This window comes from Pleurodeles waltl, chromosome 4_2, assembly GCF_031143425.1.
Source record: "Pleurodeles waltl isolate 20211129_DDA chromosome 4_2, aPleWal1.hap1.20221129, whole genome shotgun sequence".
In the NCBI taxonomy this organism is placed as follows: Eukaryota; Metazoa; Chordata; class Amphibia; order Caudata; family Salamandridae; genus Pleurodeles; species Pleurodeles waltl.
The window spans coordinates 446,757,849-446,777,215 of NC_090443.1; the positions used below are offsets into that span (position 1 = coordinate 446,757,849).

A 19,367-nucleotide genomic window follows, 5' to 3' on the forward strand; every position below is an offset into this window, starting at 1 on the left:
CCCTTTCGGTGAAATGCTAAAATTACGGACAAATGCCGTCCGTTAAAGCTTTCATCACGGACAACGGACAGCAGGGTGAAATTACGGACAGCCCGTGAAATTTACGGACGGGTGGTCACCCTACTGTAAATGGATTGAAGAGGCCCGAGATTGCTTCAGGATTACTGTGCCTCAGTATTCTGTGCTCGCACTTTTAAACTGCAGCTGCAGCATGTTTAAGAGTAGGGCTTTGGGCACTGGCATGTTTTTATTTACAAGTTAAGCACTGCACTGGAGGTCTTTACTGGACTCTGCTGTGTGGGGGTCTTCTCTCCTTTCCGATGCGGTTGCTCCGTTTTCACTAGCTGGTGCAATCATGACCTGAGTATCCAGGTCCCCCTCTTCCTCCGCTTCCCTTCTGTAAGGGCCTTGGGTGTGTCTGAACCATGAGATGTTCCTTGTTGTTACCTAGTTGGCCCCTCTGAGCTGTGATCATTGTTCCATTCACTCCTGTCACTGTGCACAAACATTTCTCAAAAGAAATGCAGAATTTCCACCCTGGTTAGTGATCCCTCACCAAGACGCAGTCTCCCACTGCCAGGTGTCTATCGACTGGTCTTCGGGCTCGACTGGCTCTCTCATTTGTCTTCTGCCTTTTCTGGTGGACATTCGCCTCTCTGAGGGGCTGTGGTTACCCACTTGGGCCTGTAGGGATACTGTCATTGATTGGCCTTTAGAACATGAGTTGCTTTGGGCTGCATCGTACAGTGGATTGTGTTGCAGTATGCTCTTAGAAAACAGTGCAGTTCCCACTCACAGTTTTTGTTCTGATCAACCTCCACATGAAGCTCCTTTTTCAGTGTCCGCATGAACCACTCTACTGTGCCATTCGCCTGGGGCAACTGCAGGGTTATTTTCTGGTTTCAGACACCCAGTTTTGCCAATTAATCTCTAAATTCTGCCCCCTGAAAGGGCTGACCATTGTCGATCTTGAATACTATGCCAAATGCTGCAAATGTTTTCTCTAGCAGCAGTTTGTCTTGGTAAATGCTATGGTTGCAACCAACTCTAATACTGGATATTCGGGCCAGCCATCGATCATGACCAGGGTGAGCCTACCGTCCAGGAAGCTTCTAAAATCCAGACTCACTCTCTCCCATGTGGCTGTAGGCACACCTTCGGTTGCCACTGGTGTGGGCTCCCCAGAATCTGACATGTCTGACTGACTTCACAGATTCCTCTACCTTCCCACCCATGCCTGGAAATCATACTTTGCTTCTCATTCCTTCCTTAGTTTTTTTCACACCCGATGCCCTTTGTGCGCCAGGGCAATGATTTGGTTCTCCAGCGTCTTGGCAATTATGATGCAGTGTCTCCTCATGACAATACCCTCAGCCAGGGAGCTTAGCTCATCTCTCACCTTCCACAGGTGCGAGAGCCTCATCTTTTTCATGGGGTGCCATTGAGTCACATCTCGCAGGAATAGCCTCCCGATAATGGCTTCTTTAACCTTCTGGACACCCTCATCCCAACCGTGTTCCCGCCTGATGTCATCAAACGTCATCGCCCTTGGGCATGCAGCAGTGGTCACCATGTGAGCAAACTCCTCTGCTCCATTGCTGTCTGTGCTCAACATTACCTCTAATTCAGGAAGCCCATGGATGTAGAGGTGAAAATGGTGACATGGCCACCTAATGGTGAAAGCCCCTCGCTCAAATTACTCATAGAGCACTTTTTATGGCTGTTAGAGCATGACTCACCAATGCGATTGAAGCCTGTACTTCAGGCTTTTGCTCCTGTGACAGGACAGCCCCTAGCCATAAAGGGCTCACGTCCACCACCAGTTCCGTCACCTTGTCTGGGTTGAAGTTTGGCATTGTGGCATCTGCCAACAGGGCATTCTTGATCTTGTAAAGCACTTCTTGCTCATTGGGGCCCACACCCACTGGACTCTAGTTTTTGTGAGCCATTTGAGTGGCTCGGACAGACTGGCCAAATTTGAGAGAACATTTCCACAGTATGTCGCCATTCCCAGAAAGCTGCAGACTTTTATCACATTCCTTGGTGCTGGTGCCTCTTTGATTGCCACAGATTTCCTGGGGTAAATTTGCAGGCACTCGTGGGAGTACGCAAAGCCAAAGAATTCCACCTTAGGCTCGAAAAAGGAAGACTTGTCTTTATGCAGTGTCAGACCGCTTTCTTTTAGTCTCTGAAGGGTGACCTTGAGGTGCTTGTGATGACCAGCCAAGATGGATGAGAAGAATAAAATATAATCGCTGATATTTAATACTCCCTCAAGTCCTGACAAGGTTTCACAGAGGGCATTCTGGAATACTTCTGGGGCTGAAGGTGTCCCAAGGTATAGTCACCTGTATCATTGCAGCCCCAAATGTGTTGAAAAAGTGGTAATTCACCAGCTTTTTAGATGGGGCACTAGCTGGTGATAGCTTGTGGTAGCCCACATTTAGGTCTAACATAGAAAACTGCTTCGCCCCATTGAGGTCAGCGATAATGTCATCCATCATTCGTGTGATGTAACGTTCCGTTCTGATTGCTTGGTTTGGTAGTCTCATGTCCATACAGAGCCTAATGGCTCCTGGCTACTTGGGTTACTAGGTGATCATTAGCCTTGCCACCTACAGGGTGTGCCCAGAGACTTTGTCAATTACATCCATCTTTTCTAACTTCTCCAACTCAGTCTCCACCTGCTGGCGTAAGTAGAACGGTACCCGCCTGTGCCTAAGTGTAGTGGCTTGTATCGTCTTTTCTATATGCAGTCTGACTGGGGTGCTTTTCTATAGATGAACTCTTTTAACAGCTCTGGGAACTGTTCCAGTATGGAGTCCACCTGAAGGACATGGATCTCCTTGGCGAAGAAGACAAGGGCCAAGTCTTTGGATGTGTGGCACCGAGCAGTGTGCTTTGGTCTTCCGCTGTCACATGAAGGCGCGTCCTGACCTCTCTGTCTCCAAGCTAGACCTTGGCTTCAATAGTTGCTGAATATTCTTGTATGTGATGGGCTTAGGGGTGGGCGTGGCTGTAGCAGTAAATACTGCTGGTGAGTCATCACATTGACTGAGGTCCTTGTGTCAAGTAGAGCTGGCACAGTCGTGCCCATGATGACCACCTTGCAGCGGGCCTGGGGCCTACGACCTATGCTGCCTGGATCTGTGTAGGATATGAGAAGTACTTCTTCTTCTTCTGGGTCTTCCTCTTCGACCTCCTCGTCGACCACCAGTCCCCACTTTTGCTGGCTGTCAGGTGCCTGTCGCTGACTGACAAGTGCCAGAATGCTCTGGGTGGCAGTCTTCCGCCTTGGCTCCTGCGTCAATGATCACTGCCTCTGCAAACTCTTGTGAAATGGTTAGGTTTGTTGCACGCTAAGCATGTGCAGCCTGCCGCCGGGCACCACTTTCAACATGTGGTACTCCAATCCACAGTTCCTGCAGGACGCCTCAGGACTTGGACTCTTTCTCCCTCTTTGGAGTGGAGGACTGCTGCGGACCACGTCAACCACCTTCATCTTTACGGCTTGTGTTTTCTGGCTGCTCACACACACTAATCTTTTGTTGAGTGCCATACCCATCTCTTCTGCTCTGGCACTTGAGAGGTCATAGGTGTGGGCCAGGATTAGCATGCCTTCTAGCTTTATCCATGGTTACCTTAGAATAAGTCTCCTCAGGTTCTCTTACCTGCACCCCTGTATTAGTTGTGCCTAGAACTTGTTTTGTTGGTCATCATCAGTGCTGGTGCTTGCAAGGGCCCTTAGGCATGCCTAGAAATTGTCCATTAACTCCCCTCCGCTCTGCCTTGCCTGGCGTAGTTTGAAACGTTCGCATTTGGGGTTTAATTGGGGGTTGAAATGGTTGTTCAGGGCTATTAGGCCAGCATCGTAGTCGTAAACAACTCCTGTGTCCTGTGTCGTCCCTCCGCTGACCCTCTTCAACGTCTACATGGCCCCGCTCGCTAACATCGCCCGATCCCACAACCTCAACATCATCTCATATGCCGACGACACCCAGCTGATCGTCTCCCTCACCAAGGACTCCGCCAAGACCTACCTCCACAAAGGAATGAAGGCCGTCACCGAATGGATGAAGAGCAGCTGCCTCACACTCAATTCCGACAAGACGGAAGTCCCCATCTGCAGCACCACCCCCTCTGCATGGGATGACTCCTGGTGGCCTGCCACTCTCGGGACCGCTCCGACTCCCACCGACCACGCACGCAACCTAGGATTCATCCTGGACCACTCACTATCCATGACCCAGCAAGTCAATGCCATCTCCTCCTCCTGCTTCAACACCCTCTGCATGCTCCGAAAGATCTACAAATGGATACCCACCGAAACCCAAGCCCTCGTAAGAAGCAAACTGGACTATGGCAATGCCCTCCACGCAGGAATCATGGCCAAACTCCAGAAGAGGCTTCAACACATCCAGAATGCCTCCGCACGCTTCATCCTGGACTTCCCCCGTCACTGCCACATCACAGAACACCTGAGAAACCTGCACTGGCAAAATCACCTTCAAACTCCTCATCCACGCTCACAAAGCACTGCACAACACCGGACCAGAATACTTCAACAGACGACTCTCCTTCTACACCCCGACCCGGCATCTCTGCTCCGCCGACCTCGCCCGCGCAACTGTCCCACGTGTCCGCAGAACTACAACCGGCTGTAGATCATTCTCGCACCTCGCCGCCACGACGTGGAACACTCTTCCCACCCAACTGCGCCAGACCAAAGACCTTCTTACCTTCAGGTAACTTCTCAAGACCTGGCTGTTCGAGCAGTAGTAGCATTTCCTACCCCCTCTCCTTCCCCCCTTCCCCTCCTCAGCACCCTGAGACCCTGACGGGTGAGTAGAGTGCTTTACAAATCCCTTTATTGATTGTCTGGGAGGTGCTGAAATAGCTTGTAGATTTCATCTCCCGCAAAATGCAGAAGTGACTGTTTAACCTCATTGTTCTTCTCTCTTATGGTTCTGAAGTAATTTTCTAGCCTTCCCACCCAGACTCAGCATCATGGGCAGTATAGCCGGGTCCACTAGTTCACTAAATTATGCAAGGGTGCCAATGGCAGTGTGTGCCCGCACAGCTGCAGCAACTGGGCCTGGGCCTGCCCTTTGGCCTCTGCCTGCCTGCGCACTGTCCACATCCTCAGCTACACACGGCAGCAAGACGCTCCTAGCTTCACCACACCAGCACCGGTGCGTGCCATCTTTTTTTGTGTTATATTTTCATTTTATTTAATATTTTCCTATGTGGTTTCACCCAACTCACAGTGCCTATCTACAACTGTGGCCCACTCCCTTTCAATTATGGATTTAGGAGTTGCACAAGCCCAGTACCTTGCATGTGCTTCTTCTTTCTCCCTGCCGGTTTATGGGTGTCTCTCCAGCAGTGCTGTGGTGATACCAGTACCTTCATGCCCCCGCTGGTCTCAGTCCTCGTCACGCTGCACGCGGGGCAAGATGTGCTGGTCCTGGGCCTTGTCTGACACGCTGCTGGCAGGGTGAAATGGGATGACTTCACACATAGGTATGCACTTGGGGATTGAACCCCATGTGGCTCATCCACAATTATTATATCACCTCAGCATGCGGCACAGGTGGTGCGTGCTTACATCAATGTTCCTACAGTGAGCCCGTGTGGCTTACTACATCAACTATTGATGAGTTGGCACTAAACAGAGTCTGGCACTAAACCAAAACAGGGCAGAATTGGAGCAGGGAAACTAAGGCATAATGCAAACACTTCCAATCCTGAAGGTAGGCTATTGTTTTCAAAGCTAAAAATAGCTTTGATTGGGCTTTCCGTCAAGTAAAATTCCCTACACTTCATGCAAGCTAACCCGGTAATAATGTGCTCCAGAGTTTTTCCACAACAATTCTTTATTTCTTTTTTACACCTTCTTCTTTTATGTTCCCACATGTTGGCATGTATGTTAAGAGGAAACCTACACGGAGAAGACAGAGGGTGGAGACTGAACAGAGGTGACATTATCCCAAGACATCAGGGCTGAAGGGATATTCAGACTGGGAGTAGCAGGCAAACCTTCTATATTGCAAAAGGGAAATAACTACTAGCACTCCACCACCCAAATGCAATGATGCAAGAGTCGTGTGGGGAGCTAGGTTTGAGTCTCGGCATCAGCTCAATATCCTCTGATTCTGGGAAAATCACTTATTGTACACATGCCTAAAAGAATAAATAATGAATGAATATGATCTTGCTCTTGGCACTTTTCCAAATATGTGGCTCGATGAACCCTTTCCTTTGTCAATTCTGAAATTCTTTTTAAAATTTTGCAATGCAAAGTACCAGTGCAACACATTGACCACAATTAATCCCAGAGGCCAAAATAAACTTCAGAGGACTTTATTACAGGTGCAAAGTCAAGCTTACATAAATAAGTCTCAAAAGCATAGTTTGAAAGTACAGAATCACCAAAGGAGAATTAAAGCATATTGTTGAATTTAATCAGCATGTGCAGAACCAATATTTCAATAACAATAATGCAGAAAACCGGAAAAAACACCTGGTGCTTAAAATTCGAAGTCAAGTTTTGCTGCCTAATCATTAAATCTAGATTCCTAAATATTTTATTCTCTATGAAATTTAGAGGAAAAGGTCAGCACAACAGAGCTTCTGTAGAAGTCTCTGTCAAGAGAGATGAGAGTAGCATGAAGCCACATAGGAAAATAAAGTGTGAGGTATGCACCTCAGAGAGGTCACCTCTGATCAAGGGGTAACGGGAATCTGAATCTACCACTAGATAAACCACACTTAAATCTCAATTCTGCCAGGACTGACATCATTGTTAAATCTTTCCACTGAAAAACAAAGTTAGAAATCACATGTTTTTAATTGACATCTTCGTCCTATCATGTTGTCCGCATTCGACCTTGTGTCATTCAGGAATTGCAGAAGAGTGACAGCTGCCAACTCAGGATACTCCTTCGGTCCTTGGTAACACTTTTTTTCAGACTCCCTTATCTCTCCTTTACAATATGCTCCTCATTAACCCCAAGACTCGTAGCATGACACCTGCAGCTTAGGAAAATATACAATAAAACAAGCTTTCACATTGAAGCTTAGAAATACAAAAATAACTCTGGCCTTCACTCTGGCCAAGCTAAAATAAACATGAACACACTTTTAATTTATATGATTTCCACAAATACAAAAATAACTCTGGCCTTCACTCTGGCCAAGCTAAAATAAACATGAATACACTTTTAATTTATATGATTTCCACATGTTTCTCATGGTGAGTATAAAATGGTTATGAAAATAAAAATACTAAAATAATGTAGCATAAACTTTCTTGCAAAACAATGATTAAATGTGGTTTACATGGAAAGTTATATTCATACATGCACTTTACTTGTATGCATTTCACTGCGCCATGTTCTATGAAAAGCCATTTTACTCCTTTACTTCATGTTTTATGAAACATAATGGCACAGCCAAGTTGTGCTGTCTCAAATGTGATCTTGTGTAATGTAACTGGTGCTCTTGTAAATTGTTCCAATACCTTTGGGTCGAGTTTGCACTATATAAAATGTCAAAAATTAAAAGAAATGAATGGCATCTATGCAAATGACACTACAAATGAACTAAATGTCAACTAAATGGCAAATACATATTTCTCAGGAGAACTCGCAGAGCTTCCATACACATGGCTGGAATGCAGGGGATCTTTTTCTAAAAACCATTGGAATGCAAGACTTGTCTGTGGAACTTGTTAGCCCAGATGGCGTGCAAAATACTTAAAATGCACATCTTACTTCCTCTAAACATGCATTGTTCTGATGTATATACACTGTGTGCTATGTTGAGTTAGGTCAATGTAATGTCTTTTGGAGTTTGAGATTTTCGCACAGCAGATACACGCCTCTATGATATGAAACGTATTTAAACACACAGTAACACTCCCTCTGTCTCCATACATTCCTTTGTTTTGTAGTGTAATTAATTTTATTTGTACTAATAACTGAAATCTGATAAAAATGTAAAATATCTAAGTGCTTCTGGTGTGTCATTTTCAGGATAGGATAGCTTTGGATGGTTAGACATTTAAATATTCGCCAGGGAGAAAAACAGCGTTCTACTTTGGCTTCTTATTACGTCAGGCTTGACAACACAGGTATCACCAACTTTGTGTAATCAACAGAGAAGAGGCTTTCAGAATTACTACTGAGAGGGCCTTAGGCTCCACCAATGTTAGTTTCTTTGAGTACAGCATTTAATTGGGCAAAGATTATACGCTTCCACTGAAAAAAGAGTGCTTGTATTGTACGTTTTGCCTTGTGGGAAACCTTATGCTCAGTACAGCAGGACTGAGCTGGGTACGGTGGCAACCCAAAGATCAAGGGTATAGACCTGATCTGTTTATTACAAAAAGTTATACCAAATCAGTAGGCCTGACGTAATTATTGTGAAAAGTACATATTAAAGGCAATAGGCTAATAAGGTTGGATTGCTATTACACTGTGTCTGTAGGCATCTATTGTGTGACAAGGAATTTTGCATATTACTGTAGTAGGCCAGGGTTTTGGTGTTGGTGACTCACGCAAACAAACTATAGGGACAGTATATTTGAACTCTACAACCCTTATTGGGCCAGCTTAGAAGAAATATTATACTGTTTTCATAACTCTAATTTTGTGCATATTTGTAATTTTTGTAGAGTATACTAAAGGTCACCCTGTGGAAAAACTCATGCTCAATACCATCGGTCTGAGCTGGTTACGGTGAAAAGTGATAATAGTCAAAGGGCTGATTGGTTCACCGAGAAAAGTTATTAATAATGTCTAATCTGTTTGTTATGAACGATTATGGCAAAAACAGTACATCTTATTTATGTTTTATGAAACACATATGTTAAAGACAGTGAGACTTTAAGGGTGGGTTGTTATTGCACCATGTTAACATCTGCAGGCATATATTTTGGGAAATTAAATTTCACAGGCAAGGGTGTTGGTGCTGATTACCCACTTTGACTAATCATAAGAAGAGAACATTTGCACTATATTAATTCTTGCTAGAATCTCTTCAAAAGTCCTGCAGGGTTAGTTGGATCATGTAATAAAAAAAAATGTTATGAATGAATATATATATATATATATATATATATATATATATATATATATATATATATGCACACACATATATAGATACATACATACATATATATAAATAAATATATATATATATATATATATATATATATATATATATATATATATATACATAGATATATAGTTAGGTCAGTTGTTCAATAGGAAAAGCGTTTTTGGTGTTGCTAATACCTTTGACACCGTTTGTCGAATCTCCAGAAAACTTTCCAAAAGGTGCTAACTTTTGAATGGTTTGGTACAGAAAGTTTTGGGGTAATCTATCAAACAGCAGTAAAAAGGGAGGTCCTTAAAAGCAAAATCCCCATGCATTTTCAATTAAGAAGGGCTGCAGCAAAAGATGCTGAACGTAACTTCACAAAATTTGGCAGGAAGCTAGATCTTGGTCCACAGATTGTGATTTTTTTGCTTTCATGTAAATCCTGCCAGTAGTTGTTGAGAAATGAAGGTTAAAAAGTACTTGTATATCTGGACGGTTGGGTCACAGGGAGCACCAATACAAAAATGGAATGTTCTGATTGGCTAAGGGCACTTTATTTCCCTTGGGCCATCTTACTTCTGCAGGAATCAGACTCCAGTGGGAGAAGGAGCTCTGATTGGCTGCCAGCAACATCAGAAATACGATGCTGGCAGCCATTACCAGACTCGGGGATTCAGTTCCCTGTCCTGACCTAACAAGGCTTAGGTAAGGAGCCACTCGGCTACTCTGCCTCCCTCCACCTTAATTGCAGGAGTGGTCCTGGAAGATGGGGTCCCCAGGGCCAAAAAAGGATCAGGGAGGGGACCCATGCAGTGCCTTTAGCCTTTCATCAAAAAAAGTCCTAGGGGATGGGCACCACAGGGCCTAAGAAGGCTCAGCAAGGGGGGCATGCAGCCACTTCTCCTTTAGTTGTAGTAGTGGCCTTGGGGTCCCCAGGGTCTAAGAACACTTAGGGAGATGGCTGAGCAGCCCCTACCTTTTATTTTAAGTAGTGGCCCTGGGGGATGGAGTCTGCAGGCCCTAGTAAGGCTCAAAGAGGGGAACCACGCGCCCCGCCCCTCCACTTTAATTTTAAAAAACACAGACTTGGGGGATGGGGTCACCAGGGCCTAATAAGATTCGATGAGGGTGGCCTCTTGGCTCTTCCTCCCTTTTGAAAAAAAAGGACCTGGGGAATTGGGTACCGAGGGCCTATTAAGACTCTGGGAGGGTAGCACATGGTCCCCTCCCCCTTAAAACACATGAGGGCCTCACCATGCACAGTTTCTTTTCTCTTCAATAATTTAATTACAAATGTTGCAGTGATATCGATGATGTCGTAGAACATGTCATGAGTGATGTACTATGTATGGTGATTAGCGGTGCATGACGAGTGCGCAAGTTATAGTCAGTGCCACTGAAATTATGCCTCAGGAGAGGCCCAAAATTATGCAACAGGATTCAGTAAATCATACAGCAAGAAGAGGAAAATTAGGCAGCATATTGCAGCACATTTTGTCATAGTACTACTTCATTATTTTCATTATTCATTATTTTGTCATTTTTTAACTAGGTAACACTGTATGGCCATTGGTTGGACCTTGTTAGTATCAGTTTAACACTTAACTATAGCAACACACAACAAAAAGATAAACAGCCCAGCTTTGGAAAGGGCCTTCTACTGTGCTGCAACACATGTTGATTCATTTTTAGTAACTTTTGAACTGTTGGAGCTAGAATTTTTTTTTTTGTTAAAATCTGCAGATTGTGCGGCAGATGATGAATTATATAGCAAATCTATAATTATGCGTAAATCGCCACAACCACATAATCGCATAATTCCAGTGGCCCTGGTTATAGTTGCTCTAGGGCACGAAATATAGTTACTTACGAAAACTACAACTGGGGAATTTCTGTGTTTTTTTAGAGTTTAAAACACAACATTGTTACTGATAATTTCATATAACTATAACTTTACTTTAACCTTCGGTTTTTCTGTGAATTTCTATTTGTTTTTAACATAAAGTATATTTTATTACCATACTTAAAGCCAACCTTTGGCCCTGCGTGGCGTGAGGTTGGCCACCAACCCTCGTGGGTGGCCAACCCCACACTGCATATAGACTTCAGCGATGTGCAGTGGGTGGATGGCCACAGGGCCTGCAGCCAGCTCTCATGGCCTACCCCCACAGACAGTCAAACTTCGCCCTCCTCTTTCACCCCCACACCCAACACTCACCTTATATATACCACCCTACATGTAAAGCAGATCTATCATTTTTCTCCAAAAATTACCAATAATTTTAATAAAATCTACATTTCAATAACAAATTAAAAATATTCAATGACGTTTTATTGAACTATATGTCTGTGCTTCTTTCTTCAAGAAAAAAATAAAACAAATATATCTCTGTTCTACCTTTTCACGTTTTAAGCCCCAAAATGCAGTGGTAAATATAACCATATGAAGGGCTTGTATTTTATGTGATATATCTTTAACCCAAGCAACTTAACAAGCCTATTGGTAGCACTGCAATCCCAGCTGTAGAGCAGAAGCTCAAGCATGGGAAATGCATTAGAAACAAATGGTAAGTTCTCCCGGAGTCATAGTTTCAATCAGCCAGAAGACCTATGTTTTTTTCTAGTGTTTAGTGGGGGGCTGGTGGGCTCCAGATCTCCATCCAGCCTCTGCACAACATTAAAAAAAAAGTTGGTTATGTCCCTGCCCCTTCTAGGGACATCACCAAAAACAAAATATATGTATGTAGCCCTCCCAGTGCATTATGTGGCACTCCTTGAAAGAGCAGTGAATAATAAATGAGCGGCTATGGCTGCTCATGTATTATTCATTTTTGTGTTTTATTTTTTCTGAGTGTCCTTCTCGGTCCCACCCTGGAGACTCATGTGCAAATTTAAGAGCTCCATAGCGCCACCGAAGAGTCACTTTTAGTGACGCTCCAGTGGCGCTATGCACTGCACCGTATTTACAAGATGGCTTTAAGCCACTTTTTGTGGCTTAATGTCACCTTGTAAATACTGCTCCTTCACACGCAGCACTTTGCGTGGAAGGGGCGTACAATGGGTGTTGCTGTGGGCATGCCACAGCAACACTCATTGCATTTTGACGCTGCCTCAGATTGACAAGTTTTCATAAACCTGAGACAGCGTCAAAATCTAACCGTTAGCAGGGCACAACTAGGAGAAATGCTTTCATTTCTCCTGGTTTTTTGCTCTTTCTGTATGTGCTGCATTCTGCAGCACACATAGAAAGAGCAAATTGCCATTTAAGATTGTTTTTGTGCAGGAAGGTGTTCCTTCATGTACAAAAACAATCCCCTCCTCAACACAGCCAGCACACAGGGAAACACAGGGGTGCGCCATATTCTTTTAAATATGGGGCATCCCTGCATTTTGAAAGTGACGGTGCGTGACACTGCCAAATTTGGCACAGTGCCATGCACTGTCATTTTTTGTTAAATCTGGCCCTCACTGCTTTTTTATAAGAAGCCTTGGGGAACGCCCAGTGTTCCTTCAGCCCCGCCAGCATTGCCGTCTTTTGTTATAAAGTGGCATGCCCAGTGCCCACCTGGGGTATGCCACAACTAGAGCTATTTTTTTTTGGTTTTTCAAGTCAGGTGCCCGGTGCCCACCCGGGGCACCCCAAAGCTTGTCCCACGTTGGGGGATGCGGGGTGAGATCCAGGGCCCCCACCCCTGCAAGTTCACCTGCTTGCACCCATCACGGTGCAGCAGGAGCTGGCATTGCTCCAACCTCGCAGGAGCAGTTTTCTTTTGCTCCTATGGGATGGGAGCAATGAAAGTATTCCCCCACCTAAGAATGTGGGCAGAGAAATGCTTTGTTCTCTCACCAGGAGGGTGCAGCTTTGTACTCCCACCCGGTGGGAGAAAGCAGGAAAATAGAATGGTTTCCCAGGGGTTGGGGGCCCCAGGACACGGTCACTGAGCTGGCCCTGGGAGGGGTGGGGGCCCTGGGGCCATTGTATGGCTCTGGTGGGACTCCCTTCCCTTTAATAAAAAAATGGCTCCGAGGATGGGGTCCCAGGGGCCTCATGGAGGCTCGGGGATGGAGGCCATATGCCCCCCTCCCCCTTCACAAAATGTGGCTTGTTCCTGCCTGCCCTGGCTCACCCGAGGTTTTTTGTTCAATGCGTGGGAGCCCATGCTTTAAAAAAACTTTTGCAGCAAATTTGTGAATCCTCTACAAATTTGAGGCAAAATAAAAAAAATGTTTTTGGCCCTAGGCAGGGTCCCAGAGGGACACCAACAGCAGGCGTAGGGGACCAAGGTATCTGTATCCTGCCCCCTTATGTGTATTTGTTTGCAATTTTCTGAGTCCCAAGTCGTAAGATGGCTGCCACCACTTCCTGATTGAGGTGGTGGCAGCCAATCAGATCTTAGGATGAGCTCTGTCGGCTCCGCCAATCCTACGTGGCATGATCTATACCATTTTTTCTACTACTGAATGGTGTTACAATAAAACACAAATAGCACTCTTTCTGGACCAAGATCTACTCTTCTGCCAAATTTGGTGTGAATCTGTTCGGCAGCTTTACCTGTAGCTGTGGCTAATGTTCATATGGAAAAATAAATGGGAAAAGCACATTTTGGTACCCCCATTTTCTCGGCCTGGTGAATCACCCCAAAACTTTCCATGCACAAACTAGTCAAAAAGTAGCATGTTTTTGGAAAGTATTGTGGAGATTCTTTGTAGAGATTCATCAAAAGTTCTTAGCAACACAAAAAATGCATTTATTATGGAAACACGTTCCTAAATATAACTAACCAGTGGCGACTGCCACTGGTTAAATATCTATCTATATCTATATTTATATCTATCTACATATATATTTATATATCCAAGAAAGAGGTGACTCAAACAGATGGTCTTACCAAAGAGCAAAAATATATTTCCATACAACGTTTCGGCTTCTGCCCTCCTCAGGTAGTACAAGATGGTTTGCTCAGTGGCAGCTCAGCTGACACTGCAGGATTTGCAAAAAACATCATGAGTGAAGATTCCAATTGGAATGTGTAATCAATGCAGTTCTGAGAACTCGTCAGATATGCAGAAATCAAGTGGTATTGCCAGTGATGTTCAGTCCATCTGGATGCAGTGATTTTAAACAGTACATCCAGAAGTTTTCTCTTATGTGCAGTAGTTCTTCCTTTAAGACATGTTCTAAAAGGAAAAACTTCAAATCTGATAGCAAATGGTCCACAAGGTTAAAAGATTGGCTACAGGCTGGTCAAGTTTCTTGTTAATTATTGCGATTTGTGGTTCCTGAATTGTATTCAGAGTTCATTTACTGTTTGGCCTACATATTTATTTTTACAGCTTTGGTGTCGGCACTGAATCACATGAATAATGAATGTTGAGCAACATGTAAGATGCTGGCTTATTCAATAGGTCTTAATGTAATGATTTTGTAAAATGTGATCTGTGTTTGTAACATGTGATGCATATTTTAGAATCACAGCAATGAACTCCTGCAGTTGTTACAGCTTGCTTAAGTTCAGCTCTCACAATAAGCAATCATAAATTGTGAGCTCTGCAGTAAGCAATGATTGGCTTTTTTGGAAAAAGCTTTTGCTATTTTTTGTAAGAGGATAGTAAGGTAAAAGTTGTTTGTATTATATTTCTGTAGTTGGGAGCTGATGGATGATAGTCAACCACAAATTGGATTCTGCCACTTTTGTTTCTTCTGTTTTCTTCAAAAAAGTGCTTCCTTGGGTAACTGATTTCTGCATATCTGAAGATTTCTCAGGACTGCATTAATTCCACATTCCAATTGGAATCTTCACTCATGATGCTTTTTGAAAATCCACCAGTGTCAGCTGTACAGCCACTGAGAAAACCATCTTCTACTACCTGAGGAAGGCGGAAGCTGAAACATTGTAGTGGACATATATTTTTGTTCTTTGGTGAGACACCTCTTTCTTGGATATTACATTTTCTTTTGACTCATTGTATCCTTTGGGATCCAGATTGTTGCCCTGGCTGGCTGTTGTTTTCTTGTGATCCTTCATCTTCTAGTGTGTATGTATGTGTGTATATATATATATATATATATATATATATATATATATATATATATATATATATATATATATATAGTTTCCAGAAAGGGCCCCCAACCTTGCAGGGCGGCCTCAGCGTGATAGGTGGAGTATCCTATTATAACAACAAAACAAAATGCTGAGGCCCAGATCCAGTCAAATTCAAAGCTTTTATCCAAAATAAAATAGCAGCTCCCCTGAGTCCTGACACATTTCTGCTAAAAAAGCCTTAATCATAGGTAAGTGGCCTTAGCTGTTTGTGAGGCAAGTGCTTTTAGATCAAATATCACGTGACTTTCTAATAGCATATATCTCCCATAATACACTGATAGTGATGATATTCCTAATGCAGAGTATATTTTACATTGTTTGTAAAAATAGCGTTTTGCAAACTCCATAATTTGAATCCACTGCAATAATCCCAGTGCATCAAAAGTCATCATACATTAGTCACGTTTTTCGATACAGTCCGTGTACTCTTCTGAAAAACTCACTTTACCGGAACTGCTGCCATCTTTATTTCACAAAGCACATGAAAGTCTGAAGCTGCTAAAAGAAAGATCAAATCCCTCTCTTTCATCCCTTTCTCATCTCCGCTTATAAATATTTTCGGGATGAATGCCCTTTACTCATACGGAGGCCAGCGGGTCATGCCCCACATATCAACATAGACACCAAATGTAGTCTCCAGAGAGGGCCTCCAACCCTGAAGGGCGGCCCCAGCGTGATAGGTGGAGTTTCCTATTGTAACAACAAAACAGAATTCTGAGGCCCAGTTCCAGTCGAATACAAAGCTTTTATCCAAAATAAAATAGCAGCTCCCCAGAGACCTGACGCGTTTCGGGTAAAAAAGCCTTAATTATAGGTAAATGGTTTCAGCTGTTTGTGAGGCAAGTGCTTTTAGATCAAATATCACATGACTTCCTAATAACATACACCTACCATAATGCACTGATAGTGTTGATATTCCTACTGCAGAGTATATTTCACATTTTTTTTTAAAATAGCGCGTCAGGACTCTGGGGAGCTGCTATTTTATTTGAATAAAAACTTTGAATTCGACTGGAAGTGGGCCTCAGCATTTTGTTTTGTTGTTACAATATATATATTTATGCATGCATGTATGCAAAAGAAAAGAGAGAACTCCGGGTAGTTCTCAAATTTAGATAGAAAGCAGCTCCAGTATAGAGCACCCTACAACACCAGCACAACTTGAGATTTGCTCACCTCAAATGTCTATATTTCTTTCAAAGTTTTTAAGCATAGATTAGCACAGTTCCATCCTTGCCGAGGTAGGAAGTGACAATGTCTTTTGCCATTTAAACAGCAAAGTATTTAACCATAGGATGAGCACAGTGCCATCCTTGCTGAGCTGTAAATGACAAAAGCCTTTCACCACTCCATGCACAGTATTACAGCTTTGAATTGGTAAAATACCATCCAGGCCACCCTGGAATGAGCAAAAGCAACCCCTGACGTGTGCTTTGCTATCATTATAGCTCTTCAGAGAGGTTTATCTTTGTCCAGACACAAGGGAGCACCTAGTAGAAGTCAAAACAAAACCCTTCCAGGGTTAGAGTGATGCATAAATTATGCAAAAGAGAAGAGAGAACTCTGGGTAGTTCCCAAATTTAGGTGGCGAGCAGCTCCAGTATAGAGTACCTTACAACATCAGCGTCACTCTAGATTTGCATATGTATGTTTGATCCAGTAGCGGTGTTACTACTGGGTAGTTATAGCCAGGACTATATTTGCCTAGGAAAATTATTTTTTGGGTTTCCTAATAACTTTCTTGCCATTTAACAAGTCATCACAAAACTGACCAAAGAATATGTTCTTCCACCTAAACTCCTCCCTGGAATGTCCGAAAATCATGACCCCCTAATCGTTTTTCCATAGGAAGATTAGACACAGCTACAGCCCAAACAACTGAACGGAACTATACCAAGTTTGGTAAAAGCAAGATCTTGGCCCAGAAAACCTTCTTTTTTGTGATTTGGTGTAATCAGTTCAGCAATTTTGAGAAATGAAGGCTCAAAAATGTTGTATATATCACACCGCAGAGGATCTGCTGATCTGGCAGATATCAGTTGATCGGATCAACAAAGATGTGATGGCCGCCATATTAGACTCGAGGAATGAGTCCCCAGTCCTGATGGTCCCTATGGGCTCTGCGGCCCTCCCGCAGCCCCTCCAACCAAGTTGCCTTGTAGGGGCCCCGGGTGGGCATCAGGGCATCCATGAAAAAGTTAAAGAATGTCCAGCTGACGGCAGGGCAGCCGGCCAGGGCCCCGTAGCCCCCAACATATTGAAATATTGCAGGTGCCCTGGATGAGCACTGGGGCAACCAAGAAAGAAAAAAACAGAGTAATAAATGAGCAGCCCTAAAGCAACTATAACTCATGCCTCCGCCTTGCACAGTATTGTTATCAATTATGTCATTTCAGATCCTCTAGTGATATTATCAATGATGTCATTTAACATGTCATGAATGATGTAATATGTGATGTCATTAGCAGTGCATGGCAATGGTACGAGTTATAGTTACTTTATGGCATGAGTTACAGTTACTTGAGATAACCATGATTTTCACCTGGTTTGTTCTTTTAAAACAGTATGTGTTAATGCTTTAACGGACATTTTCAGCTAACTATAACTTTCCTTTTACCTCAGTTTTTTTCAGTGAAATTCTAAAGTTTTTCTTTTTTAATGCAAAGTAAGATATTATTACTATAACTAACTATAACTTTACTATATATATATATATATATCTGCCACAGGTCTGTGTGAGGGTTATTTATACTCTGTGTTCATCCATGATAGTGGACAGCTTGGGGTAGTGAGTGACTGCATTTGAATAAACACATAGGCACATATGCCTGAAAAGGAGCCACTTCGGTGCCAGGTCTTGTGGGCCAAATGTTTAGTTTTACGTTTTCTCCTTTTATAGGTACCCTTTCATTTCTTTCCTTTTTTTTAGCATACTTCAACTCCCCAGGCAGTGCTAACGGCTCACTTCCTTGCTGCTTACTTCATCCGCATTCAGTGCAGCACTGCCTTTAAATCAGGTGACTACCATGAAATGGTGTCTTCTGTAGTGAATCATTGTTTTACCATTTCAAGATGGTCAACATGTGACAGCCATACTGGAACTTTAAATCAACGATACACTAGGTTCAATATCATTGAAAAACAGCCACCCGCTGCCATGTTTAATTATATTTATTATTGCAAGCATATGCCCACCAAGCATTTGTTGTTGAGTATGAATGTGTTTTATTGAGTTTGTGTAGTTGGGTGAATGCAAGAATGAGTCAGTGGGTGGATGAGTAGCTGCATGAGTGCCATCTGTGAGTTACAGACTGCCTGTGTGATAATGACTTCTTGAATGCCTAAACCCATCAATGAGTGAAGACTCACGTTCCTATAGAAGCCAGATCTGTTGGTATTGCCAATGCTTCTTAAACTTTTTATGTGGTACATTTTTAATGTTATGTTTTTAAGGGCACAGCTAACCATAAGGCCAATGAATGATATTGGGGGAGCGAAGGAGAGCTAAAAGGATTAAATGATTATTTGCTTATTCAAGAGATTGTCATGCTGATAGAACAAAGAGGACTTGTTGACAGGTGAGAAGGTAGAATGAGGGAATAACTAACTGACTTGGGTTAATTCTCCATCAACTATTCATTACAGGGCAACAATTTGGGTACAAGATATTCCAATAAATGTCCAAATTGTGTGAAAAATAAGCCAATACCTCCAAATGTAAAGGAGTGTGTACAAAAGTACTGATCCACATCGAAAAGTACTTCCACGTAGAAAAACAAAAAAATTTAACTCCATTAAAAGCTTAATGTAAGTGTGTGTATTACATGCACAAGGTTGTACTGCTGAATATCGACACTAAAAATATCATGATACAGGAATATCAAGGACAGGATATCGAGGATAAAATATTAAAAAATGAGTACACATAGGGAATTAGAGATTTACTATTTCTAACTTGACACATATGTGCCTTGAAGCTTAATGTACCACATATGTACCCATATGTAGAGTCAGGTATAGAAAATCAAGATTTACTTAGCTGTTGATATTTTACTTTCGATATTTTGTCCTATTGATATTGTGATTTCACTATTCAAGGTGCACACCATGCACAAAAATCTACGATTTGCTTTGATTTGTAGTGCATAGTCTTTG

The 19,367-nt window shown here is 43.0% G+C and overlaps 1 protein-coding gene across 3 annotated transcripts in view; it reads left to right on the plus strand.

The window, feature by feature from the left end:
* GMIP (GEM interacting protein) overlaps positions 1-19,367 on the plus strand; it is a 273,982-nt gene that overhangs the window by 40,335 nt on the left and 214,280 nt on the right. Inside the window, exon 1 of one of the 3 annotated variants that reach the window (XM_069231746.1) lies at positions 14,960-15,026. The exons of the other annotated variants lie outside the window; for them this stretch is intronic. The gene's annotated coding sequence lies outside the window, so the exon portion shown is untranslated. Of the gene's footprint in view, positions 1-14,959; positions 15,027-19,367 lie in introns of those variants that run through there. 3 annotated transcript variants of the gene reach the window in all.